Source organism: Haemaphysalis longicornis, unplaced genomic scaffold (assembly GCF_048455015.1).
Source record: "Haemaphysalis longicornis isolate Haplotype H1 unplaced genomic scaffold, Haemaphysalis longicornis Haplotype H1 scaffold_2, whole genome shotgun sequence".
Classification (NCBI taxonomy): Eukaryota; Metazoa; Arthropoda; class Arachnida; order Ixodida; family Ixodidae; genus Haemaphysalis; species Haemaphysalis longicornis.
Window position 1 is genome coordinate 142181570 of NW_027526295.1, and position 23994 is coordinate 142205563.

The following is a 23994-nucleotide window of genomic DNA, read 5'->3' on the forward strand; positions in this document are numbered from 1 at the left end:
GGCAGCCAAATAAAGACTAGGATCTTTAAAAAAAGTGGTCCGCGTTATATGACGCCCAACAGATGTGACTGTAACATGGCCGAAGCGAGCGAGTCAACAAAGCGACCCGTTGTTGCGTAGATGTTTAACCCTCCATGCCCTCTATCACGTTCAGAAACCACGTCATCTGAACTGAAGAACAATAGGTAGAACTGGCCAAGAAACACGTGCGGTATTGGGTCGGTATTGGAATGATAACCGCTTGATACCTATTATCTTTCTCGTTGAACATTACGCGCTTTCTTTCTTGGCGATGGAGAAGCATGATTGCCGATCCGTTATTTGGTTCATGTGTCCCATTGTTAACCTATTTTGCGATCCTGTTATTTGTCTATTGCACTTTTTGCACAATACGTGTCGAATGCCAGATTTGCTTTTATTGTGTATTGTACCGGATGTTTGTCACCCGCCTACTTGCTATTTCGTGACCAGCAGCACGGATACGATGTTTGTGGCATAAAGAAACAAATAAATAAAAAAATCACGCCATATCCACGGAATGAATGATGATAAGTGGGGCGAAGCTGGAGAGGGGGAGATCATCGGTAACCGTAACTCTCCCGTGAAAGTTCGCCCATTACATCATTAAGAAAGACGTAAGACTGTGTGCGTACATTGTACAAATCAACTTTTATTTTCGGAGTCAATGCTCCCAGGCCCAGACCTGGTGAAAGACCCCGCGCCATCGAGGACTACCCCGCACCTCCACCACAATTTGTCACGTAGGATGGGACACAACGGTAAAGAAAGAACTTTTATTTCGGGCGAACTTGTGCCCGAACAAGACGAGAGGAAACGAGCAAAGGTCCTTGCGTCTCGTTCGATCTCCGAGAACGACTGCCTGAGTTCGTGGCGTGATCTCTTGCGTGATCTCCCCCTCGCAGTGCACGTGCGCTCACGCCTCCGTTGGCGAACACAGACAAGCTCGCGCTCCCGGTGCCGAGTTTGCGCTGCCGGTTGCAGCCGGTTCTTGCGCGTGCAACGCGGCCCACTTTGCGACATCTCCGAAAGCATGCGGCGGTCACGTACCACGAGACACAAGGGATGGACAGACCCATGACTTAAGGAGCTTCGCCCCTAAAACTAATATACTAAAAACAACCACAGAAAGCGTGCAATTGTCTGTAATAGATATGCTATACGGGACACGGTGCGAAATAGATGAAAATGGTCTCCATCAATAGCGTTGCACAAATAGTTCTGCGAAGAGCAGCCGGCTACAGCGCCGTCGAAAAACCTTGCACTTTCGAAGGACGACTGGAATTTAAAAAACATACTCTACGACATCCAAGCGCTCGTTATGGAGTAGTGAACCCGAAAGCATTCGTTTTGAATAACGAATGCACGGATATTATGTGCGCCACCCTGTCTCAGAGCTGGTGTTGATTTAGGCGATTCAGGGTCCACGTGTTGCCTGGAAGGCAGCGCGTTTATTCTATGTGCGGAAACGACATGGTGCTTGTAGTGGCATGTGTCCAGTGATTTATTTCCTTTGTACGTGTCTGTATACGCTCTCTCATAATCATCATCATCCTGCAAATCGTCTACTGCAGCAAGATTGCAACCCCCATTGACAACGTGAGGCGAAACAAGACGTCTAAGACACTCAGCGGGGCATTCATGCTTTAAAAAACCATAACGACTGCTAATGTGTCCTCATATTCTTTCCCGAGTACCCCCAAAGCTTGGACCGTGTAACACCCTCCACTGACAGAAAAATGCAGATTTGGCGGAAGGTACACCTTTAGTTTTTACAACAGCGTAAACAGAGATAATTGGCCGGACAGAATTCTGAAAAACCAAGAATTAAGAATCATAGAAAACAAAATGTTCACAAAAACAACATGACAAAGTCAAAAATATGCATCGTGTACGTCTCCTCCCCAAAACCAAAGAATTAACGAAAGGGTCCGCGAAATAAACGTTCAAAATACGAATAAAAAATGGCGAAAATGGCCAACCGTGTAGCGTCCGGCATTTCGACAAAAATGCAGATTTGGCGAAAGTGACACCTTTAGTTGTTATAATAGGATTCGCGGGACAGAATTTTGAAAAAACGAAGAATAAAAAATATAAAAATGATATTATCACCAAATGAACTGACAAAATAAAAAAAAATATGCCTCTTATATATCTATCAAAAAAAAAAAAAAACCAGGACTACACAAAAAGGTTTGCAAAAGAACACTAGAAATACGAATAAAATTAAGCGGAGACGGGCGACCTCTACAGTACACCTTTCATTTTCGGAAGAAGACTTAATTGTAGTAGAGGAACTTCAGCGCTATAACACTATTAATAAAAACGCTAGTAAAAAAGTAGCTACGGGGTGTATTTACTAACTCATTAAAAGCTTTACTATCCCCAGAACGGTACGTGTGTCCTGCTACTACGTATGGAGCGTAAACGCAATTGTTCCAAGTCTAGACCCTGCACTTTGTAACTGCTGTTTATTTGATACTAACATTCAGTGATAGTAACAAAATTCTGTGAATTATTGAACACAATAACTGCCGCAATTTTCTAATTCCAAATCACGATTAAAACTTTTTTTTTTTGCAAATCCACATGCTGACTGGTATAAGCTCACATTAAAATGAATTTTTGTGAAATTATCGCTAAAACATTTGATTGTTGCGACAAGCCCTCCGACTCTCTCAGAAGATTTTCCGCTGTTGGCCATAAAAGCAAGGAGAGCACAAGTATTTCTAAGGTAACAAAGTTATGCTCGCGCTCCCCGTGCATCCTGTTGGTCTTGTTCACGGAGCGGTCTTGTTGCTCAATTTATTAAAGACGATAGTCTTTCTTGGGCTACTTAAACCCAGAAATTTTGCTCTGTCTGTATGTCTCTCTGTCTGTCTGTCTGTGACTCAATTCAGCCACCCGGCCAAAGCAAAACAATGCCTGCGCAACAGCCTTATATAGTCACAGCTAAATCTACCCATCTATGTCCGGTGTAATGTTCATACTTGTCAACATTGTTGAAGAAGAACAAGACATTACGCAAATATGAGACAACAAATCAATACAGAAGTGATATTTGCAGTGTTCCTTTATAAAAAAACAAAGAGGCTTGACTTCGGCGAAATTAAATACTTCATCAACTGCAGAAAAGGAATTCACTCCGCCGTCGCCTGCTGAGGCCAGCGCCACTATAGCTTCTATCGCCATTTTAAGAAATCAACCGGCAACAGCTACGCAAGGTTCCACTAGATAGGTTTCACGTTCTGCTTGCAACGCCCGTGGAGTAGGGAAACGCGATTCTATAAACGTTGAAGTAGAGCGCCTTGATTAACGCTCGTCTTCGCCGTACGGCAGCGTTCGAATCGAGACACCCGGTTTGGAGCAGTGGAACGCGAGAAATTTAAAATGATTTGAGCAAGCATTTGGCGTCTATACATTGGGAGGTGCGCGACGCAAGAGGAACAACATGAGAGGTGAGCGGGAAACGAAGGGAGGCATTTACTTCGCAAAAGCCGATAAACACTATCGCCTTTTGACGGCATTTGCAAGGAAAGGAGCAGATACGCGGCCAATTTTTTCGTTATGTGTAATATGTGCGTGTTGAGTCTGTCTATGTCGAACTACGTGCTCAGCCGATCCACATTGCCAAGCGTAGTTTTTACTACGTTATGACCAGTTATTAAAAGCGCTAAGTACTTAATGTATACTGTGGCAAGTAACTATACTCGGTGACAACTTAAGAACGGCACCGGAAGCTGCCGCAGTGCCTTATCACCGTAGCCAGATGTTTCTCCGCGCGGCGCAAGTAGGGCGTTACTGGGAATATTTAGAACAGGGCGTGAGCCGTTCCCGTGATTTTTTGTACTTCATATGCTTATAAACGACTCCAGTGACGACAAAAGAACTGCGCGAGACAAGGCAGATGGTATCACGCATTCATAGCAAACCCCTTTCAAAACGCGCGCGCACTGACGTCACGGGTCCGGCGCTTTGGCGGAGTGATACACTACATGAGGTGGTGCCGTTCTTGAGTTGTAACCGAGTATAGTTAGTGTTCTGTGAGTAAGTGCTGCGACCTTTTTTTTGAATGGCATGAGTTTATACACTGGCGAAAATAAACAAGAGAAAACTTAAATAATGCAATAATCCGACTTATTTCTTTGCTCATAGCGATATTAGGTAGTAAAGAGCCCATGCTCCCGACAAGCAGCATAACAATGCTACGCATAAGCAGACAATTCTCTGAAGTTCGGCAGATTTTTGACAATCCACTTTGTGGTTTTCCTTTTTTGAAGTAGTGTTTTTAACCCGTGTCTGAACCGCCTGAAGGCAGTGTAGAATTTAGGTTTCCGCGTTTTGTGATTGCTTTCTTTAGTTTTTGTTTTTTCGATGCATAATCGATGTTTACACCATTAAACGATTAATTGTGTGAACTTCCCCAATCACGCTTTTTTTTTTCGAAGATACAAGGAGTAAAACAGTGTGTGTTCTGGTGCACATGAAAAGAATGCTTATGCATTAAAAAGGTAGAAACCTGCCACTATCAGTTATGATGATTCTCACCAGACTCCTAAGGTGATTGGTAGATCCTAATAACACTGATAATGTGTCGTGGCGTACTCGAACGGCAAAAATCTTCTGATTTCTGGAGTTTTTATGCTTCGAAGCTGCATCTGGTCTACAAGGCGCGGCGTAGTGAACGGATACAGGTTAGTTAAGACCACCTGTCGATCTTTCTGGTGCGCCTAAATCTCCACGCAGGGCCACTTTGAGTTTTTGCTTCCATAAAAAAAAAAGACAACCCCGCAGCCGGCATCTCATCCGTGTACCTGTGCTGGGCAACGCATGCACACATATATACAGCGAAGTTTTTCGAGTGGTGACAGACGTGCGCCGCATTCCGGCGGTCGTGATGGCTCGTTTGAGCAGTAATTTATGAGCCAAAATCATGCGATCGCAGCACAATGTGAAAGGAACGCACTTCGAATGATTCACGCAACAAGTGCGAATGTACGCACTTGTACGCAGACCGTATAAGGCGACAAAGCAACAATGCTCTAAACGATAAGCAGCGCCCACGTTGAGTGCGGAATCACACAATGCCACTTCAACCGAACGTGGTCAAACTGCGTGCTGTATAAAGAGATAGTACGGGATAAGGAAACTCAGTTTTGTAGGATATGTTGCGAGAGCAGCATTGTGGGAGCCCGACTCACCAGGCTAAGCTATGAAAAATTCTCCTTTACAAGAAAGAATACATACAAAAGAAACATCAAATATTGCCCACCGTGTACTCGCACAGTAGTGTAGAGGTTGGGAGGGTTGTTGACTCTAAACACGTATCTTGTTGACTTCATCCTCATCATCATCAGCCTGGTTGTGCCCACTGCAGGACGAAAGCCTCTCCCAAAAATTTCTAGCCACGTCTCTCGAGCGTTACTTGAGTCCACCCTTTCCTCCAAATTTTCGTAGCTCACCCCTCCGCGGAGTCTTTGGCCGACTCCTGTTCCGTTTGCGGTCTGGTCTATCGGAAGCCACTCCGTTAAACGGATGGTCAACCTGTTGTCCCTCATTCGCATTACGTGACCCGCCCATGCCAGGTTTTGTTGCTTAATTTGAACTAGGGTGCCTTCCCCACGATTCTGTTCCCTAACCCACGCAGGTGTTTTCTTATCCCTCAGCCTCTCCCCTGGCATTCTTCTTTCTCTAGCACGTTCGGCCGATCGATGTGTCTTTTCAAGTCGCTTACTGAGACCGCACGTTTCTGCCCCGCACGGAATTACTGGAAGAACACGTTGGTTAAATACGAGTGTTTTGGGTGACAGAGGAAGCTTACTAGTCAGGATAACAGAGTTCCTACCAAAAGCCCCCCGCCCCATGCTCATTGACTCAATATTACATGCTTTGTTGACTTATTCCGTGGCTAACAAACTCTGTCCGAAGCTGGTTCAGGTGGGACAGTAAGAACTGATGCAAGGAAGAGCCTCAAGTTTTTGGCGATGGTGAAGACTCAAAAATTAACTTACCATTCAGTAGCGTGGTCTAAAGGTCTAAAGGAGCTGAAAACATTCTCGTGCATCTTCACAGCATTTTGTGTCAGACTGCAGTGAAGTTGGAAATGAAGATGGAATCTTGTTGGAAGCAACGGTTTCTCAAAGTTTAAGGGGATTTCTTGGACAATGGAAATATCCTCAAGTTTTCCCTAGCGGATCTCAAGATCTATTGTACGAGAAACTACATTAATTCACATTGGCATGCACTAAACTACGGCACTACCATAAGTTCGAAAAATAAGAAGTCGAGTGTGGCGAGTGCATCCCATAAGTAAATGGCATTTTCCCATTGTTCCTGAACGAATTGTCATTTTCACCGACGTAATCTTGTGGGGTGTGAAGCGTAAGAATTCCTTTTGGCATAGATTTCTTTGTGCAACACCAGATTATAAACTGGGTTATTTTTTCTTCAGAGTGCGAGAAACATTAGAAATAGCGGTATTAGTGTCTGCGAATGAGGAAGTTACTATAGAACCTCTAAATTCAAAGAAAGCACGTGGAGGCTGGAATTCTCGGCCTGCGCTTATGTGCACGCTTAAAGTGCATTTTTCCGTGCGTGAGGATTTATTTGCTATGTTAGATGTCCTGGAATCGTTACAAAATATGCAGCGTGGGAGATGGCTAACGATGATAACAAAATGCAAGGACGCAGGTAAAACGCGAACCCGTGAGCAGGGCCCGATTGAGTAAGTGGAAGACATGATACCTGGCTACCGACCTAGCACTAAAACTGCTTCTAGGGTTACGAATGGCCGAGAAATGAGCTTCTGGAGTGATGTGGCTAATCGCTGTGCAGTGTTTGACGTGCAGAAGCATCAAAAAAACGTTTAAAGACAATTACAAGAAGTGTGTGGTGGTCGCAGCGCAGCTGCAGCTAATTTTTACTGAAGTTTGGATTTCCCGCCAGACGTAACTGAGCAGTGCACACGCCTGCTATGTTGCGCCGCGAAGCCAGATGGCGCCAGTTATGACGTTTTATATTTAACTCTTTCTCTAATCTCTTGCGTCGAAGCTGAAGATGACGGTAATAGCAAAGATCAGTTTTGGTTGCGGGACTGTTTTCCCGTCTGCGAAGACGACGGCGACAATGGTAATAGTTAACCATTAGTTTCTTGACAAATGTCCTGCGTAGCCAAATACGTATACGACGAAGACAATGACGATTATTTTTGTGCCTATACCGAGAGAGCGAATGACCGAGTGAGCGAGTAACACCGTTAACTCCCGACCACGCGCGGCAAACAGCTGCGCAGGGAAAGGTTCGCCCAATGCATTGTCTCCCGCTAAACGGAAAAAGTTCGCGGCCGTTGCCGGAGCAGACGTTTCCACACAGAGTGTTCCCGGTGGAACTACTTGTTTCGCGAAGATCATCGACCGAAGAGAGGCCGACAGCATTGGGTCACAGGCTAGACGAAAATCCCTCCGTGAGTCGCTCACAGGACGCGACGCGTGCATTCACCCAGTAGCGTAAAAATGCCATGAGGGGTATTTAGTCTCGTTTGATAAAACCAGTCTGTTTGGCATGACTAGTGGGAGTTCATTTCCAACACCTCTACTTCCCATCGAGAGATCATTGGCCCAAATGATAGAAAACTGTTATTCGGTATCAATCAAATGTTTTTTTTAAACACCCTTGCTAGGAGTCAGCCAGTATTCCTTGGGAGCTGGTGGCTGCCTGAACTTGATTCATGATCGTCCGTTGAGCTTCTTTATCTGAGCTGAGCATCAGAGCCACCAGACACCAAGTGCCACCAGAGCCATCAGACCATCAGACACCAGGTCCCTATTGTGTGTGTGTGCCGTCTAATGCTGTTGGCACGTCCATATCATGTGGACCATGCCTGCCAGGATTTCGCAGTGTTAGGATTTAGTTTCAAATGAATAAGGATGGGTGGGAAATAAAAAAACAGCCAAAAGAATGGATGGCTGTAGCTAGGTGACAACCCACCCCAAGGTGTGACGTAGTACTGGCAGGGGCGTCGGCATCTGCTGCTAGTGACTCTAACGCACAAATTAAAGCGAAGCTTTCAGCCTCTCACTGTTATCGGCTGTAGTCCACCCAAAACGCGCTGCAAAAAAAACCGACTTTCTCTGATTATGATGATGATCATAGGAGGGGTGAACAAAAAGTAAAACCCTTCCATTAAGCGGAATCGAATATGGCTTCCTTGCGTTATGAAGCCGACGTCTATCTAATCGCGCCATTCTGGCATGGTAGAAGCAGTTTGGATTGAGAGAGGGGTGCATGGACGCGCAAAATTAGATAAACCATGCACCCCCTGCGTCTAACTACGACGATGGTTAAATGCTAGGGAAAGCCGTGGAATGCCAGTATCAGTAAAGCACTACAGAGCACAATCGCAGTGCAGTAATCCGTCCTGATAAGAAAGAAATAGTTGCTTTTGGGTTGGTTCGTTTGGTGTTGGACTTGATTTTAGAAATCTTCGCGTTCCCCAACATCGTCGTGTCGACAGAAGGCTGACTGATTTTACTGCCCCTTCCTCTTTGTCTATGCGAAGTTAAAAGTCAACCTCGCCGGCTTGACCGCAGCCACGCAGCCGAAATGCACCGAACGACGTTTCTGGCGCAGATTGAGGCCACAGCGCGTGAGCGAATCGTTCTTAGGTTTCGTGCAGCCGTCCTCACCATCTTATACCGTTTCCAGAACGAGATAAAATAATTTCAATTAGTCCTCGTAAATGCAAATACAATGTGTGCGTTTCATCAAACGAACACTGACACCGTCATCACTTGCTCATTTTTTGCCCAACGCTCGCTAAAGGTCTTCTGTGAGAATAATATTGTCGGCATGTATGAAGTGTGCCACAAGTGCTAGCAGTTGTGGAAGTGGTTTGCATGTGTAGTAAACCCCCCAAAACTGGCTTTGTTATACGCGATACTTCGTGAAAAGCGGTAATTGTTTGCTCTCCCTACATTTAAATTGGGGCTGTAAAAATCTTGGAATGCAACGAGCTTTTACAAAATGCGATTTCGTTATAACACCTGCATGTACATCTTATTCGTTGACACTGTTCTGAAAGACGTGCTTATTGCAACGATATCATCCAGTTTAGCTGAATAAGGCTCCGAAAAAGCGACTCGAAATAACATGCATAATATCTCTACGTTATACTTCGCAAATAAAAGAAAATGATGCAGTTGTAAAGACCAGCATGCACATATCGACAAGGTGCTATTACACAGATCTTTTGTACACCTCCGCATAGATGATGCCCTGCTCAGATATATTTGGGAAGAATTGACCTAGAGGATATCAATAAACTCGCCCTCCACGAAAAAAATTTCAATCATCTTCCCGCGAGGGGAAGCATGGGTAGATGCGACGCATCGTGGGGTTTTCGCTGCGTTTCCGTTATGTTGTTTCCATTTAGCGTGTCAATTTGTTGTTTCCATTATATTACGCACGGTCGCGCCGACCACCGCGATAGCAGGCCTGTTAGTCTCCATTCAAATCATCGGTGGTCATCGGATGTCATCGGAGCGGCGGAACGACTGAGCGGAGCGGCGCAGTTACCGCGTTTATATGTACCGCGCGTTAACGGTGAGGGGAATGAGAGAGAGCAGCGCATGCGCATGTGTTCGATGTTTAACCGAGCGCTAACGTGCGCTGACGCACAGCTGGCACGGCGACGGGAGCGAGCGCTAACACGCAGATGGCGCTGCGGTGAGAGCGGCGTTAGCGCGCAGCTGGCGCGGCGAGGAGAATGGGGGAGGGATGCGGACTACGGACGACGGAAGACGCCGGAGGGAGAAGGCGAGTTAAAGAGATGCGTCGAATCTAAAAAATCCGTGGCTGCCATCATCCCCAAATTGAAACATATGCGCAGCGGCAGTCTTATCGTTAGCGTCGTTCCCATGTGTGCGATCAGAAACGCCCAAGATAAACTATACCGCAATCGGACGGTGACAAAGAAAGCCAAGTAGGCGGGTCGACCGCTCCTCTTGTCTACTTGTCTTTCTTTGTCAGCGTCGTAATGCTCTCCAGTTGATTACAGCGAAGCTTACATGGCCATTATCGCGGGTTTCTCATCCAGAGCCGACAATTTACTCGGGACCACTTCTCCACACCTTCACGCTGCCGCCGACGCCTCCTTTCCAAGTTTTAACCCCTCGCCGCCTCCGATGCCTGTTTCAGAAGTTGCTTATTCGTCTGATAGCGATTCTAGCGCCGTTATCAGCAGTTGCACTTTTAATTCGCTATTCGACGGACGCGTGTCGTTCGCTCGCGGGAAGAAGAGCGGGAATGTAAGGAGCGTCGTCACGCCAAGGAGCGCGAATTAGCACGAAAACAGCAGCACGCCGCTGCCACAGAACGTGCAGCCGCGGCTGCTGCCACCTGGAATTCCACCTCGTCGCGTAGCTGCGAATCCTTCCCGGAAGAAGAGCAATTTGCACGCTTGGAACGCCGACGTTAGGCAATGACGATAATATATAAATTAACTGCAGCAAAACCCCACCATAGCAATAGCTTCGCTGGCTTCTAACTTCACAGATGGGAGGGGCTCTAAATTTTTGGAATTCCTTAACCAGCATCGCCCAGAAAAAACATCTAACAAGCCCCTTGACAGGGCGTTTCACGAGTCCGCTCAATAGCAAAACCACTGAAGAAACTGGTAACGAAGGTAGTGTATTTGGTCTCTTAAAAGCCCAAACTGAGAATTTATTTATTTATTTATTTATTATACCTTAGAGGCCCCGCTTAGGGCGTTACATGAGGGGGAAAACAAGTCACTGAAGGATGGTTTGTGCGATGGCTTCTTTGAAATGACTGCTGTAGGAGTGGTGCACGGCGTCAGAAGGCAGATCATTCCAGTCCCTAGAAGTTTGAAGAAAAAATGAAGAATGGTGGGTGGCAGTATGCGCTCGAGCGAAATAAACAGCTTTGGAATGCCTTAGTCGACACGAAAGGAGATGAGCAGGGATGAAAGCCTGGTTTGGGTGTATGGAATGATAAAAACGATGAAAAAGGCATGGTCTGTGAATTTTGCGCCGCCCCGCTAGATTAACAAGATTAGCTCAAAATTGGAGTTCGGTTACGCTGGTTAGACAGGAGTAATAGGAGTTAGTCGTTGAAAAAACTAGTTAGATACCAATCACTGAATATGGATAGTTCATTGTTAATAGCAGCGTAGTTTCCCTTATCGTAAAGTGTAATTGTCTTCTTGGAAAGCTTTGGCCGTGGTAATTGATTGGAAGATGTTGCATGCAGTACAGCGTGATCGCTGATCTCTGGGAGGGAAATTAAAGATGCAAGGTTTGCGGGATGTAACGTCCGGACAAGGTCAATGATGTTTGCGGAGCGCTCTGTAACTGGTGTTGAAAAGGAAACAAGCTGGGACAAACCAAATGTTAAGCACGTCTAGCAAAGTCACTATAAGCATCGTGTTTCGAAAGTGTTAGTAGGATGTTGGACCAGGTTATTCCGGAAAAGTTGAAGTCGCCTTTTAAAATAACCGGAATTTTAGGATAAGAGGTATGCAAAAGATAAAGTACATCGTGGATGTTAGCAACAAATGAAGCATCAGCGTCGGGAGGGCGATAACATACTTCAGTGATAAGTGGGGGGTATGAATATTTGCAGTTGACGAACATTATTTCAAGGGGAGAGTGAACGGCTACCATAGTGCAATTTAAACTGGCGTGAGCGGAAATGAGAATTCCACCAACCCGTTTATCATGGCGATCACGCCCAGAAATGGTGAAGTCCGTAAAACAGGGAGCTAATTCAGAATTAGAAATGGCAGGGTTAAGCCAAGTTTCAGTTAACAGAACGATATTGCATTCGCTCATGTCGATAAGTTTGCAAAGTGAATCGCGTTTCGGTTAGAGGACTCGTATGTTAGTGCATACAATTGACAGCAGTTTGGTGTTTGTTTTAGGTTGCGCGCCGGCGGAAAGAGATAGCTATGGAGGGCGTAGAATTACTTTTTTAAAGCATGATCAAAAACGTAAATGGTATTACCAATGGTTAGTTTGTCGTAGCGGAGCTTGTATGTTTGGTGTGGCGCTTTACCAAATTCAAGAAGGTGTTTCAGGGCTTTGCGGGTACTCGGGGAAAAATCTTGACTTAAGCTGCAGTTAGTGCCCTTTAAATTTTTGGCGTTGGTTAGTACTTGTTTACGGTCTTTAAAGTGCTTGAACTGCACAATGATGGGTCTATGTTTCTCGTGATTAAAACGACCAATTCGATGGGTGTGTTCAACATCTCTCTGCTGGAGTGAAATTTCGAGGTGTTCACTACACAAATGAATGATGCGCTTCTCGGACTGTGCCCAAGTTTGATCAGCAGCAATTTTCAAAGCCATAAAACAAAAGATTATAGCATCGTTGCTGGTCCTCAGAGCCATCCATCCGAGCAACTAGGTTAGCAATATTGCCGCAGTTCTATTCGGCCAGAGTTTGTAAGTTTCAACTTTCACTTTTTACGGTGGCGTTGGCTGAGTAGTCTTCTTCGATTTTGGAAAGTCTTTTAGTTATTTCTTCAAATTTTTTATCATTGTGCAATAGGGTAGAACGCATTGATTTAATTTCTTCAAGTAGGGACGCCTGACCGGACTGGAGAGCATTGAGGACGGACATAACATCGCTACACGTTTGGGTAGCAGACGAGCGAGTTACAGGACCACGTTGTCCTCAGCATCCCCGGACAACAGAAAAAGGCTCGGAGGACATGAAAGCAGTTGGCAGCAATCATAACGCAATGGGGCATTCTCGAATTCTTCGCTGTTTGCAAAAGCATTCACACAATGGGCAGGTTGTTGATCACACGAGTTTCCAAAGTACCCGAAAAGTTACGAATGTGCCCAATGGTACCTTTACACAACAAGCGAAAAAGCACCTGAAAAAACTCTGACAATGCCTGTTATAAACCAATTTAGAAAAGAACGAACTGACCGAAAAAAGAAGTCTGAGAACTCCTATTCACATTTCCCGAGTTCTTGGGACGGTCCAGTTGAACACATTTGAGTGGGCTAAAGTAGCAGTCAAAAGGAGTTATTGAAGTAGCCGAGATAATCTGACCACAGCTGCATCGTCATTGGTCAATTCCCGTGACTGAGTATGCAAAAAAAAACTCCCACCTCCCCTCGCGGGAACCCCTGTGTAGATGCGACGCATAGGGGGTTCACGTTGCAGCGTTGGACAGCGGAGGAACGGCGCTGGAACGATGGAGCGGAGCGGCGCAGGCACCGCGTTTTATAGCGCGCATGACGGTGAGGGGACGCGCCGGCGCCAGTGCCTCTGCCGCGGCGATGACGCAACACAATCCAACACAATCCACTTTAATCCAATCCAATACAATCCAATCCAAATCCAATCCAATCCTATCCAAACCAAGCCAAGCCAAGCCAAGCCAATCCAATCCAATCCAATCCAATCCAATCCAATCGAATCCAGTCCAATGCCCCTCGCCAGAGAGTTTTTCGCTATCGGAAAGGAGAGGGCGTGAGCGGCGGAGAGCGAAGCTGGCGCGGCGAGGAGAATGGGGGAGGGGTGGACGCCGACAACGACGACGCCGACGCCGGATGCATGGGCAAGGCGGGTGAATGAGATGCGTGGCATCTAAAAAATTGTGGGTGGTTATTTCGACATCGCAGTTACATGGGAATCGGTGAAACGGGTGGGAGATTCCGTTGCCAAGGCAGGGTAGGCTGGGCACTTCTTTTTAATCAGAGCGCTCTCTCGTGGTTAGCTTTGAACAGTGCCGTAATCTTGTTGGTAAACTGCTATAACAAGCTTGGTGTTCGTCCTCTGTGGCCTTGCTGGTCGCTTTGGGGCTTCTAGCGCTTACGAAACTGGTTGGAACCTTTTTTAAGAGCCGGGCACTTTACGCGCTCGCCTTGTGGTCCTAGCTCGCTCGCTGGAACCAAGCATATCGCCACGGGGTTATGGTGTAGCCTGCCACGGTCCCTTCGCTTCAAAAGCCAAGCGGCTATGCCAGAATATACGTAGCGTAAGCTAAGGTTCAGCTGGTTATTCTTAGCTTTCCTGGTTGTCTAGGATTAGCTGATTATCACGCTTACCGCTGCTTTCCAATTAAAAGCCAATCCAAATCCAATTCTATCCAAGCCAAGCCAAGCCAAGCCAAGCCAATCCAATTCAATGCAATCCTCGCGCTTGCGCAGGCCGGTTCTCCAGGAGCTACGCGAAACTGGTTAACCTCGGCCAGAGTAGCCAATCTAATCAAATCCAATCCAAGTAACGCTGTTGTTCGCGACGTACGCCAGAGGCTTGGAAAGCCAAGCGGTTTATATAGTCATAAACGTTCGAAACTCGTGAAACGGTGGCGCTTGTCATACATCTTCCCGTTGTTTAGCGCAAAGAAAATTATAGGTACATTAGAGGAAAAATATATGTAACCAACCGGCAGCGCCCGCGTTCCTTTAGTTAAGGACGCCCGTTGGGTTGGTTTTTACGATAGTAAACGCAAAATTTGGCAGTGCAACGTCGGAACGTGCGGGGAGAAAAGGACAAAGAGAACAGAACTCCCGCTGGCGCAGTTTCAGGCAGGGGGCGCGCGAGCACTGCGAAGGCTGGAAATTTGAATTGCATGGGGTGGTAGCATTAAGCGGATAACGGCGGTACAGCCCATTATGGCGAATCACTGCTCTGCACTTCCGACGACGTTTACATTGAGAGGGACGGCTTTAATTTGTTTTGTTTATGGGATCGTTTTATTGGAAAGATGCTTCCCTAGACCAAATTTACTGCATTGTGCTCGTAAGAGGAGCCAATTTTCCGTTTAATTAAATGTCCGCATACCATCGGAAGTGATAATCCTGCACTCACTTGGAAACAAGCTGTGTCGCTTGATATCCTGACGGCAGATAGTAGGTCCCTGGTCAATCACTCTGGGAGGGTATGTCTTCAAATTCGTCTTAAATACTCATCCCTAATCATCCCTAACCACTGTCATCCTCTTTGCGCAGTCGGTAATTTTAGGAGCCGTTTTCGTAGATACGCCGGGCGGTGGGTCTTCTACTTAGTCCGCCACTTAATTCTTTCGGATTAATATGCCGTTCAGCCGAGCAATTCCCCCATTGAGGTGTGTACCACATGTTGCTGGGATGTCGGCAATCAGTCCCGTTGCATCGTACGATCTCTCAGAGAAAGATACGCACCGTCATCTGCTGTCAGTATATAGCTCCAAGACGACGGCGTAATAGTGCGTGCCCTGCGCTCGTGCGCCTGAGTCAGTCAGCCATCTTTGTTGAGAGTGGGTGATTTGTCCCTTTCATGCCCTTTTCAAGGTGCCCATTTCGACTGAATCCTGATTGGCCGTAAGCAGACGAAGCAGATGTGACGAAGCACTAACAAGGCGGGGAGTCGGTTTCGGTGTATGTTATTGGTCAGAGGCCTCGCAAGAGCATCTAGTTCACGACTGAAATGGGCGCGAAATGGACATCTTCGAAACGGACAAAACTTCGACCTCTCCGCCAGACATCTGCTGCCTGTGCTTTCCAGAAAAACGGTGCGCCTAATAAATAGGCGCATTATCGCCCTGATGCTTACGCCTGTGTCTGAGGAGACTCAACCATCGCGATAGATGCCAAATATTTTGGAGAAGGAATGTGAGGACAAGAATGGAAACCGTAACATAAGAAACGTTTTTTCACATCCAGTGAACAAACTTTTCGCTGAATCGTGGCGTAATTGCGTGAATAATGCGCGGCTACCTCCACAAGAACGCAAACATCGCAAAACAAAACAAAAAAACAAGCAAGAAAAGGGGAAGTGTTACAAGATGTGGGGAAGCAAGTGAACAGAAATTTTGCTTGCGAAATGGAATCATGTTTGGTTAAGAGGAAGGCTTCACTACATGGTGAAGGTAACGTTCAATTCAGTAATGAACATAATATTTCTTTTTTGTACAATCACACTGTATTTCGAGGAAACAAAATACTATCTGCTGGGCTATATGGTGAATAATTCCAAAGGTATGACGCGCAACGAAACACACAGCCGGCAAACGCAAAGTACTCAGGAGAGGCTCTAATGATTAGCGCGTGCCCCGTCAACTGTGTGTTCACCGCCCATGTTTTTTTGTGGCAAATCATACCATAGGGAAAAATAGTGCTGAGGTGCCTTCGGTGTTGCTGGCTGCCCAACTCGTGCACGTCATGCGTACACCATTTGAAGTCACCCTAGTAACCCTATACCATTCGCGCCATGCCAGCGAGGGGAAGGTTGTTCCAGACTCACAAAAGGAAGAAAAAAAAACAGTTTCACAGTTTGGTGTTTAGGGCGGAGAAGCTACATTTCAGCCGCATGGGGATTTTTGACGTGCGCTAAAATCTCGACGCACGGGTGTTTTCGTTCTACACCCCTGCGATCGCTCAACAACTCGTATCGGGGGCCTAAAACCAATCGCAAGACAAAACGAGGATGTACGGGCACAACATATGCGCATCCTTAAAGGGACACTGAAGTGATATGTAAACATTGCGGGATTACTAGCGCAAATTGTATTCCGGAGTCCCCAGGCCATGTTCCGACCACTCTGGGCGCGTTTACGCGATTTTATTTAGTAGAAAAATCAATTCGAAAATGCTGTCCTCCTCTCTTTACGCTCGCCCATTTTCTGTGGCGTTTTCGTGTGACGTCAGGAGGGGATACGCTGGCAATTGGCTGCGCTACTGCACGGCTCCCCGGCCTTCAGACAGAGACAGTCGGCCCAGCGCTTCGTCCGCCAGCCGCCGGAGGGTCGTCGCAATTCGTTCGCTTAGTTGAAACGAGGCCAGGACACGTTTGTGAATGGAAGAATGTGCCTTTCTTTACTTGGTTAGTTTGTACACTGTATCTAGCTCCAAGTCAAGGTCGCTTCACACAAGCGCACATGCGATGCTCCGCTGACTGGTACGCCAGTAGGAAAATATAAGGCCTCTTGAAGGCGGGAGAAGAGTCAGCGAAGTCAATATAGGTACTAAGGAAATAAAATCAACGGATATTTTTACCGTACAGCGTAAAACTAGGGTGCGGGAAGCACTTTTTTGCGCTGGCCGAACAAGCACAGCGGTCAGCAGCACGACTACGCATCTGCGAACGCTTTTCCGTCTAAGAAATGCAATTGCTAGACGTGTTATATTGTGGAAACTTTGGGTATGCTTACTGCACGAACGCAAAACAACAAATAGTCACCTAAACTGATTGAAATGCCAAAAACGAAATAAAAGTGTGAACTGGTTATATAGTATATACCTTATAATACCAAGGTCAGTAGAGCCTGCCCCGTGGCCTAGTGTTCTAGAGCGCTGGGTATGTCCTTGCAAGTGTTTTGCAAGTCACAAGTTCGAATCCCCACGGGTACGTGCTTTTTTTTTTATAAGTTAACTTTTTTGTTTTCCGCCGATGTTTTCTATACTGAGTTCACGTTTTTTGGGCCGCAACATACATTGCTCCACGAACTAGTTCACAGAACGCGCGCAGGCTGGCACTGGCGCGCTAGCGAGTTCTCGTTGGCGTGCAGTTGCCATAAGCACCGACTGCTTGCGGACAGTGGGCACAGGCCAGAATCAACAGACCCTTGGCCTGGTGCGAACACGCTTTTTACGATACAGGCATGAGTGAGGCGAGCTCCAAATATGGTGGAAAAGCGCATGGAATTTGAGCGTCTGCGGGGACGCGGAGGGCGTTCATGCACTGCGTAGGCCTCGGCTAGTGAATTCTACGATTCCAAGCCGTCCTGGGAGGCTTATCTTACGCATTTTACAGCCGACAACATGGCAGAAGCGCGGTACGATGGTTACTGATATATTGTGAATGCCCATCCAACAACGCCATCGGTTGTGTTTTACAGAACCGAAACCAAAACTTGTTTGATTGCTAACCTTGGGCATCGTGCAATCACGGTGCTCCCTCCTCCCAACGTCACAGCTTTAGTTGGTGCGGCCGCCGCAAACCGCGCATGGTAGTTTTTCTTCTGTCGCGCTGTGTAAAATAATTACTGATTTGTCAACCGGATAAATGATGAAAAGTGGGCTAATTTGAGCCAGTCTACGCAGTGCAAGCAAAAACGGGAGCTTGACAAATTCACTTCAGTGTCCCTTTAAGGGGGACTCACCTGTTAACATTGGACTTTTGATTTCATCACGCACGGGCTTAGAAACCATCGTGCACGAATACGAAAAGTGCTGCAAATACATACAAATGTTCGCAGCGGCCTAGTTTGCTCCTTTTAGAGATACGTGACTTGTGTAGTGGAATACATACACAAAACTCTCACACTCTGGGCAGCTAGCGTTGTCTAGTGAAAACTAGATAAACCAGAATGTGTTTGTTTATTTTTGTTTCATTAACGAAGTGATATATTCTTAAAAGAAGTAAACTATTCCATTACGACATTTCTGTGGATTTGTAAACGTTATCGCAATGGCACGCAATGTTTTTTCAGCCCTTGGGTCACGAACTAGTAAGTCCTGTAGGAATGTGATCAGGTAAGTCCCCTTAAAGGGACCCTGCAACACTCTTCGTGCAGTGCAAGTAAACCTGCGCGACGTTTAGATTAGGCTTCCAGTGACACCCGAGCCAAATACTACACGTGCACGTGAAGCGGTAAGCGCGCAAATCGCCGTGAAAGACGCGGAAAAACCAACCGCTCTCTCTTCAATTCTCCTCATTATGCACCCCTGGCACGGCCTCTGAGACGTCAATCGGGCCATGGCAGTCCTGGCTGTCCTATTGGCTGTCGCTGGTCAACTTCGCGGTTAAATTCTGGCATTTCCTGTGACGATCAGCCGTCGTCGGCGCTGTGTATGAACCTCTTCTATGTCTGAACCTGTCCGCATGCTTTTGGTGTTTCTTTGGTGTTGGTTGGTGTTGGTTTTGAGTGCACGCGGAGTTTGAGTGACGAATTAAATACTCCACTTTCAACGAGCCCACTCGACAACAAACGTTTCTTGCTCCAAAAATTCCCTACCAGCCTGGGCGCTTGCTTGCGAGCAGGCCACCATGCCTGCTTTTTTGTGGCACTAGACCGGAAATAGACCCGTCCACGTTGCGGGGAAAAGGACGAAACTCCCCGGCCTGTGACATATCGATAGCCGCCGAGCAGAACGCCGCGCACCGGCCCCCTCTCCGGGAGAGAGCGCGCAGCTTTCGTCGCGTTGTCCGCGGATGAGTTGAGAGGGAACATTTATGCGCGATTTTTCATCGCGCGTAGTTTCGGTGATAGTGAACAGATTTTCATAATTCTTGTGGGAGGAGATTGGTGGGACAATCGACTTTACCCCAAAATACATTCCGAGTAGTCGATGGTAAGTGTTGCAGGGTCCTTTTAAGCAACACAAAGGTTCGAACGAATGGGACCCCTGCACAGATGCCTCACTTCATGGTACGCCAGCGGCAATGCTTGGCTATGCCTTGACATCCTGTCTTCAATGGGCACCTCCAAATCGCGCCCACCTACGGCCTACAGATCACACCCACGTACAGAAACTGCAAGACACTGCTCCAACTAATTGCACCAAGTTCAGAAAAACTACGGACTATAATACAGCGCCACAAGAACTCAACAGGGTCTACACTCACAATTCAACTACGGATAGCATAGAAATTCGGCCCCTTTCCAAATTGAGATGCGAAGACTGAGGACACAGCGGAGGTGGATATCTTCACTAGCGTTCACTTGGCTTATCAATAGCTTTAAGTTTACTTTCTAACGCTGTAACGTGGATTTTCTATTGTTTTACCTTGGCCTTTCGACAGGTCTAACTGAACTCTTCATTAGATTTAACGTGGCCTTTTTATAGATGTTAACTGTCCTTTACGGCTCTCTCTATAGCTTTAACTCGGCTCTTTAGCTTTATATTAGCTGTTATCTAGCTTTTACTTGGCCTTTTCTGCGGTTTTTTAGCTCGGCTTTCCACTAGCTTTTCCTCCCCCCATCATAACTAATATCATTTTCTTCTAGTAAGGCTGCTGCTATTCCTGGTAGTGAAGACCACCCGCTCCGCTGTTTCCTCAGTCTTCGCATTTAAATTGCGAAGGAGGCTAAAATTTTTTAGCTTCAGCTGTCTTCGCATGGAATTCCGGATCTTCTCGACCTAGCTTGACCCGGTCACGATGAGTTACCCGCTGCCTTCACCGACTCTCCGCTTCTTTCTTGGGAGAGGGAACTTGCTTAGGTCTGCCCATTTTATAGGTAGATCGGACACTGATGCAGCTGAGCCAACGCCGTTTTTCTCAAATAGGAGAAATTTACGCCAGAGCTTACCTCATGACTAGTGCAGTGCAGCCAATACCCGACGCGCGCCTCCCCACCCAAACATCTGCGCCACGACGCGCGCTTCCCACACCTGCTCGTCGACTCCTTGCCTCCTCAGTACTCCCCCTCATACTTCCTGGCGTATTATTTCCCCCCTGTAAACACTGCTGCGCGAGGTTTGAGCGACGACCGGCCCGACTTTCCACCCCAACATCTGCGTCGCGACGCGCACTCCCCACACCTGCTCCTGGGCTCCTTGCCTCCTTACCGCCTCCCCTCAGACTACTCGGCATAGCACTTTTCTCCTCTCCACATTGATGCGCAAATTTTTGAGCGACGCTGTCAGGGCTGGATCTCAAGCTGGAACAGCTCCGCTGTTTGAAGGAGCCATGAAGAGAAAATACAACTTCGTGTAAATTGAAAGAAGTAGGATTCAGTATCTCACTCAGCTTCATTGCAGCCCCAAAAGATGTTTTTTCAACGAAAAAAAGCAAGAATTATTTCGAAACTTTCAAATTTTGCGCCACAGTGACCTGTTATGAGCAAGAATGGCGTCATGCGGGCCAACAATAAAATGTAATTTTGAGTGCGTTAACGCACGTTAGCATTCAAGTGATGCGGTCAAATGGAACTAGAGGCCCCATTACAGACGTCCAGTCATGTGTAGTCGCGACAGGCAAGTTAGGCGGCCACCAATCGCACAAACAAGGCTCCGTGACGTCATAGAAAAGTTGCGGGAAAATGGCTAGGGGGTCGCGGCTGCTTCACACGTTTTCTTTAATATCTCCGTTTTTTGTTCGAAGATTGCGATGATATTGGTATCATTGTTATCGGGACTAAGCAGTCTTTCTAATAAACCCAACTTGTATTTTGTCGTCATGGCTCCTTTAAGCTTATGCACTAATACCGGCACTCCAACAACAAGGCACGATCGTTAGATTTGCGGGGACACCTGGTTACACAGTTCTAGGAGATGGAAACCAGCAGGCCCACGGCGCTGCAACGGAGTGACTCCTCACATCACCTTCCCTAATATCGAACCTTCCGCCTTCGCCTACTCTAGCGACATTAGTATTTGCAACGCCAACGCTTGCCACAAAGAAGCGGAAGTGACTCCAAGAGATTCCCTCCCATCCCTCAGGGCTTCCTGGCCGCTGGAATCCCACTCGGACGGCAAAAACATTTTCTTAACAAGGCCCACGCCACCGTGGCCTTGTTAGGTGCTACCTCCCTCACATTTGCACTCACGCGTGCCTTTTGTGGGTAGGCTCTAACGCCAAACCTGCGCCACCTAATGGGACACTGTCCGACATTTCGCAAGCGCAGAGCACCCTTGCTTGATAAATGGCCATGGACACCTGACGCGCACTTACAGCCACTCCGAAGTAATGCATCCTTAAACAGAGCAATAGGCCAATGCGCGCTGGAGAGTGCTCTCTACAAAGCAGTACAGAGCGGGCATGACAATGTCTTTCAGGCGGCACACAAGAATGAAAACGCCCACGAAAGCGTTATGAAACCACAATGAACTTTAATGGTATAACCTTTCTTACCCTCTGTACTAACCTCCTTCCCCTCACTGGGCTTCGGTCCAATTGATAATTAAGCAAATTCATACATTCCACCCCTTACTCCGATTCCGTGAACTGAGCATTGCAATGCCTCAGCCACAGGCACTGCGGTGGGTGATCTGAACAGTGTCAACAAGTATTCGTTATTGGTACGAGTCTATACAACAAACATTGTAGTATTTATGCACCCTTTCCAGCGAAATTAGAGACAACGGTGAATCACCTTGTGAAACACTGTTCATTGCTGCAACATGCGTCTTACTGCCATCTTTTATGAAGCGTGATTCATGTAATGGAGGGTAGTTTGGCCTGCTTTTTTTTGTAGCTCAGACAGTTTGGGGCAGTGCAGAGCTTTTATGTGCAGTAATTGTTCTCTGAAGTGCAGTATAATGCGAAGAACAAATACGTGATCGAAAATTCGCCTGACAAATAGGTGGAGGATTCAGTCATTATCAGGGTTGTCGGTGCTTGCTTTATTAAGAAGGTTTGTTGTTGGCTATTTTGTTGTCGGTACACCGCTTTTTTTTTTTTTTTAAGAATCGCGCGCAATTGTCTTTTCCACCCCGATTCTTTACCGAAGTCGGCGCTGCCTAGACGATTAGCCTGTCCTCCTTGTTCTATTGACACAATAATTGGTCCACATACGAATTTAAAAGTTGCGGTTAGGGCTTATGGTTTTGACGCTGCCGTAACACTTAAACAGCCCGGAATTTGAATGACCTTCATTTGCCTCATCCAAAGAGAAAAGAGCGCACAGAAAGTCGCGATTATCATACGAAAACACTGCATCTATTTGCATTCGAAAGCTTACAAGGTTTTTTCTCGATCATGTACTATAAATTCCCCAAGCACATTTGCGTTCCTGAGCTGATCAATTTTTCGGGGTAGGGTGCGTTGGCGTATTTCAATTTACTGTAAATAATTAGTCTTTAAACTGAAGCGTGAGAGCTAAACACCCGTGAGATGGTGATAACTCTTGATGATGCAACAACTGTGCAGCATCGTCATAAACAAACTAAAAATGCCCCTGGTGAAATTCTAGGAAATTGAGAAGGCCAAGGTCCCGGTAAACACATTCACACAGTTAAGGTCATTTAAATATTACCCGCAGAAGGTTCCAACTATTTTGGGGCACACTTGATATTAACTGGACCTCAATAACTGACTTTTACAGAGAACACTGTATTGCTTTGAAAAACCTTTATTGACGAACTTAGCACTTTTTAGCGCTACAGAAACCTATTTCAACCAGGGCCCAAATATGGTTTATGTATTTTTTAAACCTATAGTTACAAGTCATTTCGGGGACTTGTTGAATAAAATAATGTGAATGCAAGAACTTATCCACAGATCTTTGCTTCCAACTCAATTTGGTAACGACTCTAATTCAGTTACATTGACCTCACTGCTACTGCAATTTGAGATTTCCAGCACGATAAAAAAGCAGCTGCTACACGTCTCAGGCATTCGTCATGGTCGGAATGCGATAAAGAAGGAACTAACCTTAAAAACAAGATAGGCTGAGCATGCGGTCGACAGTTGACGGGAGTTGGAGATTATACGTTGGACTCAGTGGAATTCAGTGACGCGCTTTATCGTGACGTCCGGGCTGCGCTTTCGGTCCGCGCCGCATGCATTACAGGCAAAACAGGCACACGAGAACGTCTGCATAACGAATTCCAAATACACCATAGCAAGTCACTTCGAGTGGCTGATAATACGTTGGCGAATTGAATGTCACGCCCGCTATCACTTATTGTTTGTTTGTGAGACAGATGTGAGGCTGTTAGGAAAGAAAACAGGATGACATTTCTTGGATTGCGCCCGAAACAAAGCAGCAGAAGTGGCGCGTTTTAACTAATGAAGCCAGGCGGGGGGATTTAAATTGAACACCAATCACAAAAAGTCTTAGCTTGTAAGACGTTTTGTTCCACGATACCGAATTCAGCGCATGTTCACATTACACATACATTGAATACGCACTGCCAACACTTTACTTCATGATTTATGCGGGCATCCGTCCTGAAGACCCGTCAAGAAGGCCGATTCGAAGCCGTCGGTCTGAAGGTGCCGACCGACCCACTACTATTGTTTCTTTATGCTTTCATTTGCGTAGATAGGTGGCCGCGGTGTTGCAGCAACAATG

At 46.6% G+C, this 23994-nt stretch overlaps 1 protein-coding gene across 5 annotated transcripts in view; it reads right to left on the bottom strand.

Annotated features, from left to right (window-relative positions):
• Epac (Exchange protein directly activated by cAMP) overlaps window positions 1-23994 on the bottom strand; it is an 841204-nt gene that overhangs the window by 352590 nt on the left and 464620 nt on the right. The gene's annotated exons all lie outside the window — the stretch shown is intronic.